Source organism: Scyliorhinus torazame, chromosome 7 (genome assembly GCF_047496885.1).
Source record: "Scyliorhinus torazame isolate Kashiwa2021f chromosome 7, sScyTor2.1, whole genome shotgun sequence".
Taxonomy (NCBI): Eukaryota; Metazoa; Chordata; class Chondrichthyes; order Carcharhiniformes; family Scyliorhinidae; genus Scyliorhinus; species Scyliorhinus torazame.
In genome coordinates, this window is record NC_092713.1 from 270,809,256 (window position 1) to 270,821,645 (window position 12,390).

General features: G+C 44.3%; 1 long non-coding RNA gene across 1 annotated transcript in view; it reads right to left on the reverse strand.

Annotated features, from left to right (window-relative positions):
* LOC140427032 (uncharacterized) overlaps window positions 1–11,703 on the reverse strand; it is a 44,524-nt gene extending 32,821 nt beyond the window's left edge. Inside the window, exon 1 of the long non-coding RNA XR_011948365.1 lies at window positions 11,477–11,703. This is a non-coding gene — a long non-coding RNA (uncharacterized lncRNA). The remainder of the gene's footprint in view (window positions 1–11,476) is intronic.
* Window positions 11,704–12,390: the final 687 nt, after the last annotated feature.

The following is a 12,390-nucleotide window of genomic DNA, read 5'->3' on the forward strand; positions in this document are numbered from 1 at the left end:
TTCCAACCTTACCTTATACAATGGAATGCTACTCCGCTCACCCTAAATTCCACATATCACCACCTTTTCTGGCAACATTCTTCCCAAACTACATAATTCCTCATCTCTTACCATTAAAGATTGACTAGCCCCTATATCTCTTAAAATTGTGACTTCCTTACCTGCTCTTCCAGATACACACGAGTAAACTTTACCCACACAAGTAAATTCTTTAAAGACATCTGGCACCTTCTTAACAATTACTTCTTGAACAGGCTGTACAATCGTTTGCACCTCCTTCACTTACGTTGGGCTTTCCTTTACCACTCTAACAAATCCCACTGTCTTATCCTGTTTTACCACATCAGCCTTTCCAGTGCTTTTCTTCAACCACCAACACTGTGACTTTACATGGCCTAGTTTATTACAGTGAAAACATTTGAAACTTTTCATTTCTTTTCCACCCTCCTGGATTTCTTTTTTTAATCTGAGGTACACTCTCTTTATTGTCTCCCATCAGATCACCTTTACCACTTGAGTATTTCTCATGCCCCCAGTTTCTATCCCTCACCAGCTAAAACTGATGTCGGAAACCAATCTTTGATTTATCTACTAATTCATAATCATCTGCCATTTCTGCTGCTAATCTCGCAGTTTTAACCCTCTGTTCTTCCACATGAGTTCTCACTTCATAAGGAATTGAATTTTTAAACTCCTCCAAAAGTATAATTTCTCCGAGAGCTTCATACGTTTGGTCTATTTTCAAAGCCCTTATCCACCTATCAAAATTACTCTGTTTGAGCCTTTCAAACTCCATGTATATTTGACCAAATTCTTTCCTTAAATTTCTAAATTTTGTCTGTAAGCTTCAGGCACGAGCCCATATGCACTTAAGATAGATTTCTTCACCTCCTCATACGTCCAAATACCTCCTCCGGTAGTGATGCAAACACTTCACTAGCCCTACCTACCAGCTTTGTTTGAATCGGTAATACCCACATGTCCTGTGGCCATTGCATTTGTTTAGCTACCTTCTCAAATGAAATGAAAAAGGCTTCTACCTCCTTCTCGTCAAACCTTGGCAATGCTTGGACATATTTAAATAGATCCCCACCACGTCTTCGACTATGGCGCTCTGTCTCATTATCCTCATCTATCTCCTCCAACTGTACGTGTCTTTTTGCACCTGCCAATTGTAACTGATTTTCATGTTTCATAGCCATTTTCCAAAGTTCAAGCTCTCTCTCTTTTTCCCTTTCCTCTCTATCTCTTTCTTTGTTTCTTTCTTCTCTCTCCTTTTCTTTTTCCTTTCTATCTCTATCTCTTTCTTTTTCTTTCATTGCATATTCAAGCCGCTTTAATTCTTTTTCATGTTCAAGTTGCTTTAATTCTTTTTCATGTTCAAATTGCTTAATCTGCAACTGGAGCTTTGCCATATCTAATGAGTCAGAATGTATCACAGGCAAAGGTAAATGCGCAGATACCGCGTTAAGTACTTCACCTTTTCGTATTTTGCTAGGCAGTGTTAACTGCAATGCTTTTGCCAAACCTAACAGTCTGTTTTTACTCTGTCAGTAAGGTATCACGTGTTAACGCGTCCACCCCCAAAAACTTCTGAGCCTCCGAAAGAGCCATTGTTCACAACACTCTCTCCACTTAAGCTAAAATATCACACCGGAAAAGCAACAAACCTTCATTCCCGTACCAGCCTCCCCGAACAGGCGCCGGAATGTGGCGACTAGGGGCTTTTCACAGTAACTTCATTTGAAGCCTACTTGTGACAATAAGTGATTTTCATTTCATTTCATTTCATTGTCCTTAAGTTCACAAAAGCCAATCCAATAGATAGACTTTTATCCCAGACACCCAAATGATCCAGAGATAGTCTTTCATGGCAGAGATCACAGCAGATCCAGCTCACTGCAAAACACAGACACACACCCAAGCTCTTTTTCAAACTGAAACTTCAAAATGGCTGAACTGAGCTCAGCTCCACCCACTCTCTGGCATCACTGTTTTCTTAAAGGCACATTGCTTAAATATCCATTTCTTAAAGGCACTGTCAATGACACAGCACCAACAAATGCATCCCAAGAAGAAGCCCCAGAGCCCAGCTTAGTGGCCCTCCCATACTTCACCATATCCTTCCCAGATCAAACCGATATGACTTTCACTCCTGTTTATAAAACAGATCAGAGCTATGCCATTCATATGGAACTAAGCTTCCCTTGACAGACAAATAGATCATTAGACTCTGTGATGGGATAATGGTCGGTCAAAAGAGATTGTCCCACATGTGGGCAGCACAGTAGCATAGTGGTTAGCACAGTTGCTTCACAGCTCCAGGGTTCAGGTTCAATACCCGGCTTGGGTCACTGTCTGTGTGGTCTGCACGTTCTTCCCATGTCTGCGTGGGTTTCCTCCGGGTGATCCGGTTTCCTCCCACAGTCCAAAGATGTGCAGGTTAGGTGGATTGGCCATGCTAAATTGCCCTTAGTGTCCAAAAAAGGTTGGGTGGGGTTACTGGCTTACGGGGATAGAGTGATGGCGTGAGCTTGAGTAGGGTACTCTTTCCAAGGACCAGTGGCCTCCTTCTGCACTGTAAACTCTATGATCTAGGTTCTATGACAATGGATTATAATAATAATAATCTTTATTGTCACAAGTAGGCTTACATTAACACTACAATGAAGTTGCTGTGAAAAGCCCCTAGTCGCCACATTCCGGCGCCTGTTCGGGTACACAGAGGGAGAATTCAGAATGTCTAAATTACTTAACAGATGATTGGATCATCCTGGCTGAACCGGGCATCCTGGGTATTCCCACTAATGGGATTGGTTTTCCTCTGGGTGCTCCGGTTTCCTCTCACAAGTCCTGAAAGACATGCTGTTAGGTGAATTGGATATTCTGAATTCTCCCTCTGTCAACCCGAACAGGCGCCGGAAAGTGGCAACCAGGGGCTTTTCACAGTGTAGGTGAAAATATTCACGAATAGACCTTTGAGTGAGTAAAGAAGCAATTTATTAATTTTCAGAGCTCTGGGAGAAAAGACTTTTGACTCCCACGGTCTGTGCAGCACCTTTTCTCGCCTGAGCTGAGGTCGCACTGGGTTAATATACAGAAGGAAAACGGAATTAGTTTGCATTCGCATTTACATATACCCAATCACCCAATCAATTCTGTTCACGTCACAATTCATAACGTGCATCTTCAATGCCATAAATGGCTACAAGTTAGCTCCTTTGCCTCTAATTCGCAGTTTGCTTTACCCAATCAATTCATTACATAGATAACGGTTACATAAAGTCATGGGGTCAATAGTCCAGCCACGTTGAAACATCTCCTTCCTCATTCCTTGCTAGTTCCTCAATTCGGGGCCCCTTTGTCAGTTACAAGTCGCTAAGAATACAGACATTGGGCAAAGGTTGCCAACGGCTCATTGTCCCTCTGAATGCATCTGGTTGTGGATCACTTGTTTTGCACAAAGCTTTACTACTTCAGCAGCAGACACTGATAATAACATTGAGTCAAGAACATTGACAAAGTCCATTTTATATCAGGCGGCATCCATTTTATATCTTCTGTAGTCCGTTCGGAATTCTACCTCTTCAACAGTATCTTCACTGCAGTGTTAATGTAAGCCTACTTGTGACAATAATAAAGATTATTATTATTATTAAGTTGGAATAGGACAAGGTAACAGGCTGTGGACGTATCCCTCTGACTCTGCCGTTAAATTGCCTCCCACATCTTGGACCCCATTTCTGTTCCCAAGTTCTAATATCCCCCGATCATGACAAACAATAAAATGTAATTTCTCACAAACAACAACATTCCTGTGAAGAATTCCAATTGGCAGAAATTCAAACTGAACCATTTAAAAAGCAGTTAAGAAATAAAATCCAAAAGACATTACAGATCCAGAACACACCCTACAAATTATTCAATTATCAAAATACACAATTCCAGCAGACTGCCTTGGATGTCCCTTTATGTAAGGGGTGCTGGATCAAAATGTGCAATTGGGACTGCTGATTTGCGATCATCAGCCTTCCAACTGGGAAAGGAAAAGAAACTCTATTGTTGAGGGACTTTAGGTAGTATTCTCAGAGAAGACAGAAAAAGGTCAAATTTAATAACTTTTAAAAGGTTGAGAGAAAAGACTAGAATTAAGGAGAAGGCCGCTGTGCACCAGCAAACCGTGAAATCCCAGCTTTATCACAAGAAGGATTACATGATCTGTAAAGAATCATCTCTCTGCAGGTTCCAACCTCCTAAGTGAGCTTCAGTTGATAAGTAGTGCTACTTTTACCATGGAACATTCAGCGAAGTTCGCCTCCCATGAATGACTCAGCTTCACTGGTGAAGCTCATTATAGAGACTCAGTTTCTTGGCTTCAGGGATATTGGGGCATTTATTTTAGAATGCACTAATCAAATCTTGACAACTTGCCTTGCACAAGTGTATGCTCCATGCTGTTTCTGAGTAACAGGCAGCATATGCCCCGGGGTTCGAACCTGCAGCCATCTGGCATTGAAGCTGGCACAATTTCTGTGAGGAGGGAGCTTGCTTATATTTTAAACAAAGAAGTTTTGTTTTTTTTAGTAATATTTTTAGGATTATAAAGTAAAATAATCCATTTTAGTCATCGGGCAGAATTATTTCAGTCAAGTGTGGGGGGGAGGGGGTGGATCCTGTGTGTGGTGGGAAAATCCCCAAAAGCAATGTTGGGTCAGGGTGCGGGCAGTATCCCCAGCCTCTTCCGTTTGCTCTGGTGCAGATTATGGTTCCAGCAGGAGCACAGTTAAGAGCCTTTTTAACCATGTGTTTCTTCTTGCTCAAGAGATGGCAGGTGCCACCATGTGCCTGTGTCTCACAGGGATGGCCGAGGTAAATGCACAGCAGGAAGAGCTACTTCAGTAACACTAAGAAGCTGGGAATGTATTGACCAGTTAGGTTGAAGAGCCCCAGCCATGGCCATTGAGAGACCGCTGTTCTTCTCTTAGATAGTGCTCTCACAGCTTGACAGGTGATTACCAACCTCTTGGCAGCCCCTTCACCTGTCTAGCGCGGCACTCGACTTCAGCTGCATTTCTCTGCTGTAGCTCCTTAATCAGTATGGGGAGCACCTTATGCTGAGGGGCAAGGCTCGTGCTCTGAGCAAGAGAGCACAACAGCACCAATACCTCCTCAGGAAACTGAGGAAATTCGGCATGTTATCATGGGCCAGGGTTTAGAGAACACCAAAGTATATCATAGAGTTCACCTGACCCACACCTTTGACTAGATTTTGATTATGGGGAGCTCAAAGGCCCACTTTACAGGTGTGATGCAATAGAGATCTAGAGTATTTTTCTGCAAAACAATGTTCATTCTATGAATCCAGTTAACATTTTATAAACACAGTAAACATCTTATCAGCTACCAACACTGATAATCCGCACAGATACAATACGCTATAGGTAACCCTTAATAACTTTCCGAACAACAGCCATAATTCAAAGACCCTTTTTAACAAAGACAGTGGGTTTGCATTCCTTACAGAAACAGGTATTACTTTGAAATCATCAAGTGATCTGGAGACATTCTTTAGCATACAGAGAGAGAGGCCAAAATACACCTCCTTGGTTTGAATGCAGCTCTCCAACTGAAAACGAAACTAAAACTCAGAGACAAAAACAGCTTCCAGCTCAAAACAAAAGTAAACAGCAGAGCCAGAGCCCAGCTCCACCCACACAATGACATCACTGCAGCCACTTGAGAAGACAAACATTTCATAAAGTGACATTCCCATGACAATGTCCACATTGACTCCTACCAATTTTTACAGCTGCATTAGAGAAACCATCACAGCTTGGAATGGCAACTACTGTGCCCAAGACCGTAAGAAACTACAGAGTCGTGAACACAGTCCAGTCCATCACGCGAACCCGCCTCCCATCCATTGACTCTGTCTACATCTCCCGCTGCCTTGGGAAAGCGGGCAGCAAATCAAAGATTCCTCCCACCCGGGTTATTTTCTCTTCCAACCTCTTCCATTGAGCAGGAGATACAAAAGTCTGAGAACACGCACTAACAGATTCAAAAACAGCTTCTTCCCCGCTGTTACCAGGCCCCTCTTATGGACTGAACTGATCTCTCGACACATATTCTCTACTGAGTAGTACTAAACTCCGTATGCTTCACCTGATGTCTATGTATTTACATTGAGTATCTATTGCGTGTCCTATGTTTTTTTTCACGTATGGAACGATCTGTCTGGACTGTATGCAGAACAATACTTTTCACTGTACCTCGGTACACGTGACAATAAACCCAAATCCAAATCTTATGGCTGCTAGTTTCTGTAACTTCCTGGAAAATAAGACCTAATTTTCAGTAGACCCAGTTGGCACACATTGCCCATGGCTGACAAGCTGCCTCTTACTGGCGGATCATGCTTCCTGAACCCCAACGCTGGCCTCTGCTTTTTTCCCAGCTGTCTGCTCTCTTCCACATGGAGAGAAAACAGAGATGTTTACAATGGTTCATTTGGAAAACGGGGAAGGACACCCATCTGTGGGGTTTGGGGCAACTGTGAGGCATGGACATTAGAGGGCAACAGCCTGATGGTAGGCATGCTGACTATTCAGAATATTCTATTGAATATTTATCTTAAAGGAAAAATAGCACATTTTGAAAATCACCGCTCCATGTCAGTCATTAATGTTACAACACCCTGGGCAAGTGGGTGGTCAATTCCAGCCCCACTCATCCCAGAGTCACAGCACAAGTGAATTCACCAATAATTCTAAACAAAATACCCATGGCTGCTCATTAATTACAGTCATCAGGTTTATAAATGTAAACACAATTATTGTCTATATAACAAAAACTATCATGGAAAATGCAGTAAATATATCTGGTTAACTATCATCTAACCCCTGACTCCCACTTTAACTGCCCCACCTTCTACCCACACAGAAGGAAGACAAACACAAAGTGGGGAAAAGGGGTTAAAAATACACACATTTGCTGATTAAAGTCTCTGGTTTGCAGTCTTCTCTGTAGAGTCATTCATTCAGGGTCCGCACAGGTTACAAAATACAGTACTTACAGGTGGGGGGGGGGATTCCCTGTTATAGGGGGTCTTTGACAGGGTTATCTGGGGGATCTCTGATGGACGTATCTGGTGGGGGTATCTGGTAGGGATGTCTGGTTGGGGGTCTGGTGGGGACGTACGGTGGGGGGGGGGGGGTCTAGGTGGTAGGCAGGATTTGCATTGTAGGGGGAGGGTGCCCCTCTTTGGACTTGGGGGCACACCTTAACTAATCACCCCCTTGGCCCATCGCAAGGTCTACCGCATCAGAACCAACTCGCACCCGGCTGAATCCCGGCCCAGAGGGCCAGAGAATCGTGGAGATGTGAAGAATCGGGTGTCCAGCCCATTAATTGGATGCAAATGGGTCATTTTGACCTATTTGCATCCTCCTGCTGATGCGGGACGCGAACCTAACTGCCGCCATCAGGAGGAGACCAGAGCATCGGAAATGGTCAGTACCCGGCACCGATCACCTTTTTACCCCGATGCTGGATTCTCCATTGCATCAGGAACTCCGTTACCGGTGGCGGCGAGGTGGTGGGGGGGGGGGCCGAGAATCCAGCCAATTGTGTTTAAACTTAAGTAAGTAGGCCATGGGGTTTGAGTGGGATAAAGATGATGTAATTAATGTGAGGAACCAAGCCTGTAGTAGGCAGTTTTATTTTAGTTGGTTTTGCAGGAAGCTGAGATTGAACAGCAGCTTTTGCCGAAGGCTGTCAGATTCGGCATTAATCTGACAGACAGGGATCTGCAGGTAGTCTACCAAAAGGAGGGCCAGCTTAACTCAGTTGGCTGGACAATTGGTTTGTGATGCAGAGCGAGGCCAACTGCGTGGGTTCAATTCCTGTACCTGCTGAGGTTATTCATGAAGGCCTGTGTGCTCAACCTTGGCCTTCGCCTGAGGTATGGTGATCCTCAGGTTAAAATCACCACCAGTCAGCTCTACCCCCTCAAGGGGAAAACAGCCTATGGTCAAATGGGACTTTTGTGGCTTTACTGAAAACATCTTTTTCGCTCTTTAAGCAGTCTTTCGAAGAACTCTCCATCCAAAGAACAGCAAGCAATCCTGTGTTTGCTAACTTTATTTAGAAGTGGTATTTGACCTGTTATGTGCTTTGCTTGATTGGAGATAAAGTATCAGGTAGTATCAGGAGAGATGCAATTAATTTAAATCCAGTGCGTCTGTAAATTAGGTCCAATGTCACTGAAAACTCAGTTCAAAGGCTGTAACATATTTCTGGGTATTGGGGGAGGTGGAGGGTTGCATTGCATGTAGATGTAGATTTTGGCTGGGGATGATGGTCTAGTAGGTGTTTTGGAAATTCAAAGGTAACTTTGATTTTCCTTCTATTTCTTGACCAAAACCATTATCATTTGTAAAGAATGGAAATGGTTAAAAGTAACCATAGAGTTGGTGTGGAAGAGTCAATGATGTTTGGAAAAACTGTATCAAATTTTACATTTTACATTTGCTTCCCATTACCTTTGACAGTGCTGAGTCAGATTGGGTTCAAATTCTCTACATGTTATTAGACAAATAAAAATTATTACTTTTTACCATGTGTTACAATAAGAAGGAAAATAATTCATTTTCAAATAGCCAACAGCTCTCTATACAATTGAGCAGAGTTCAGTCTAAGTTATTAATTTCTGTGACATGGATTCAAATCAGCTCAAATGATAATTGTGAATGTTCAACGTGTAGTGCGTTTGGGCAATGTTAGAATTCCGAGTGGGCATAAGGAAAGTCGATGCAGGAAGAAAAGGAGAGATAGGAAAGGCGAGGATGGAGAGAGGCACTGCAAAGCCATGAGAGCATGAAGCCAATTGGTAAAAAGAACACTGAGAAGTATAGGGGAGAAATTGAGAGCTTTTGCACAAGAGCAAGAAATTAACCCTTGTCAAGTTGTCATGGGGAACCCATTAGACTCTAGAAAGGAAGCAATGAAGGCAAAGCACTGACCTGGAGAGGGACGCAGACAAGAGGAATGATGCAACTGGGAATCAGTCAATGTAGATATTCTTTATTCAACTACTGTCTTTAACTGTACATAAAATATCAAGGGCTGGATTCTCCAATTTTCAGGCTATGTCCTGACACCGGCGAGGGAACGATGGCATTTTACGGCCGAACATTTGTCGCATAGTGGTCACCGATCCTCCGTTTGGTGGGGGGCTAGTAGGCCGGCATCGTAAAGCACCCAACTCTAGCTGCCGATAAGGCCGGAGAATTGGCGGGTCCGTGGCCGCAGCCTGCAGCAGCCGCGCCGTGCAACATGGCGCAGCCGCAAGCGGACCCAGTCTGCCAAATAGTGCCCCCCCTTTGGTCAAGCGCACCACCCCTGGACCACCCCCCAACAGTTCCACCAGCCCCTGCAAAAGTCCTCCCTGCCCGCGGATCGGCTCTTCCCCCGACTGTGGCGGCGCTGGACTGAGTCCACAGCCGCCAAGCAGAATTCTTGACAAATAATAGCATGAGAGACCCACGCCATCGGGAACTCGGCCGGTTGGGGGCAGAGCATCATGGGGGGGGGGGGCTGAGGCCGTCGATACGGCGTGCGGTGCACTCCTAGAGTATGCTGCTTTGGAGGGGGTGGAGCATCGCAAAAACAGCAGTGCCCCCCGACATCGGCGCCAACATTGATTCTCCGGACGATCGCCGAACGCGATTTAGGCGCCGGTGATCGGAGAATCCCGCCCAAGTATTTAATCCCTTTTTGTTCATTCATAGAAGGTGACAGCTCAGATAATAAGGATAATATAGTGGTGAAGGGGAAATACTTTCAGAGATGCTACAGTTAACTTTTCAGCTAGCCTGCTGAGAGAAGACTTCAAGAATATGGAGAAGTGCTGGCAGGGATTCATTATGTATGCTGCTTAAAATCAGAATATTATCAACATGAAAACTAATTTGTCTTGGAGCCTAAAGTAATGTCACACACAAACTGAAAATCCCTTGCAGCCAAACTCAATGGCTCCACAAGAATAAGAATATTTACATCCAGCGACTTGGCCTTGGGAAATGGCTCTGATTATATGTCATGTGTGATGTCCCCTGAACAGTGCTTAATGCGATAAAACTATCTCATTGACTCTTCAAACGCTACTATCTGTAAGTGTGATAACAAAACAAAACTTAGGTGCAAAGATGTATTTTCCATAAATATAAGTGAGTTTCTCGGCTGCATGTATTTTCACAAGTAAAGAATTGTTTTCTAGGTCTCAAGGTCTTTACTCTTTACTCAGTGAGTAAATGCACCATGTAGAAACTAGGACCATCCAAGATCAATTTGAATTCTGTGCAGTCAGCTGGTTCCAGCTAGGACTGAAGTGGGGCAGTATAAGTAGCCTTGTGGAAGAAACATAAATCCACCAAAGCTCCTGTTGCTGATCACTACATGAGGTGCCTCCTGTAAAGTGTTCACATGAGGACATCAGATGGAAACAGGTGACAATGATATCCTGCAGTGTTGAATAGCCTGCCCCTTGACTGTGATACCCGAGAGCTGGTAGTGACTGTGAAACCACCCCACCCTCCCAACATGACATTTTAAGTAAGCTATGACTGAATCAATTAGTTAATTAACATGAGACCGCTCTCCAGTCAAGATAGAGAGACATTGAAGACACGATCAATAAAGTATTTGTTTTAAATAGAACAGTGATCATTATCTTGAATTCTGCTGCCCTGCAGAAAAATTGTACCTCAAGGTTGAACTCAAAAATGACAATCTTGTGTACTTAGTGGCACTAAACATTTTTAGGTATAATAAGGATCAATGACATCTATATTCTGCTGCAGCATTAATCATTTAACAACTATATTACACTAACATGCAAAAGCAATATGTGGCATTTCTCTCTCTCCTGTTTGCCAAAGTTTTTTGAGGCATTCACAGCAAATGATTTCTTAAAAATACATTTGTTTTAAATTTAAAGTACCCAGTTCTTTTTTTTCCAATTAAGGGGCAATTTAACATGGCCAATCCACCTATCCTGCCCATCTTTGGGTTGTGGGATTGAGAACCACGTAGACACGGGAGAATATGCAAAATCCACACGGATAGTGACCCGGGGCAGGGATCGAACACCGGTCCTCGGCGCCGTGAGGCAGCAGTGCCAACCACTGCGCCACTGTGCCGCCCTTAAACATGCATTTCGGTTGCACAGATGCAGCCTGCTCATCACGTAACCAAAAGAAAAAGTATGCCTGAACCAAGATTACATAGACATCAGAATTTCACTAAACCCAAGAAAAAAATAGTTCTCATTTGGAAATGACTAAGCCACAGCTATTCTGAAGTTGAAAGTTAAAGCTATTTTTCAGGCAGAATGGAAGCAACCTAAGTTTATCAATGAAAGGCAAAGACAGGTTAGTATATCAGCGCAGAACACAATATAATGGGCGCAATCTACCTGAATGGGAACAGAGTCCCGTAACACGCGCGATTAGCTGGGTGCTCCTGGAGCTCAGAGTGCCGAGACGCATCAGGCTATCAAACGGCCATTCAGGTAGATTGGGGAATAGCTGGAAATGCACGGCCAAGGCTGCACTTAGATCCGTTTCCTGCACTGAGGAGCTCCGCTCGCCGGAACGTCTCAGTGCAGGAAGAGATCGGGACACCATTTTAAAATGGCACACACCTCTCCCCGGCACGCACAGGGCACCCCCGGGCCCGATCCTCGTCATGGGAGGAATGCCAGATTGGCACTGCCAGCCTGGCACCCTGGCAGTGCCCCTGCCAGCTGGCAGTCCTTCCTTGGCACTGCCAGGGTTCCACCCCAATCACCTGGGGGCCTTCAATCCAAATATGTGGAGACCAACACTGAACCTCGCTAGCCCAAGGTTTCCAAGGCAAAGGGGTTAGACCGTGGGGATGCATATTGGAACGAGACTAGCTGTCTCACTCTAATATGCAGATTTGCTAAAAAGGAAATCGATCCCACCCATTTTTACATTGCGCCATCTCACGAGATTGCATTAGATCTCACAATGTATGGTGAGCCGGGTAGATCCCAGAAGAGGATCACCTGTCATCTACCAACCGCACCACGCTGCTTTTCGGGCGAGACACGGCTCATAGGTCTCGCACAACAGATTTGGTCACTTCAACTCCGGGTTATTTGATCTTGTTTTCACCAATTTTCCTGCCACAGATACATTGTTAAGTGACCACTGCACAGTCCTTGTGGAGACCAAGTGCCACCTCCACTCTGAGGACACCCTCCCTTGTGTTGTGTGGCACTTCCAGCCATGCCAGGTGCGACACATTTAGAAATCACAAAGCAGTACAAAATTGTGCACTGTGTGCCATCAGCACAATAAGTAA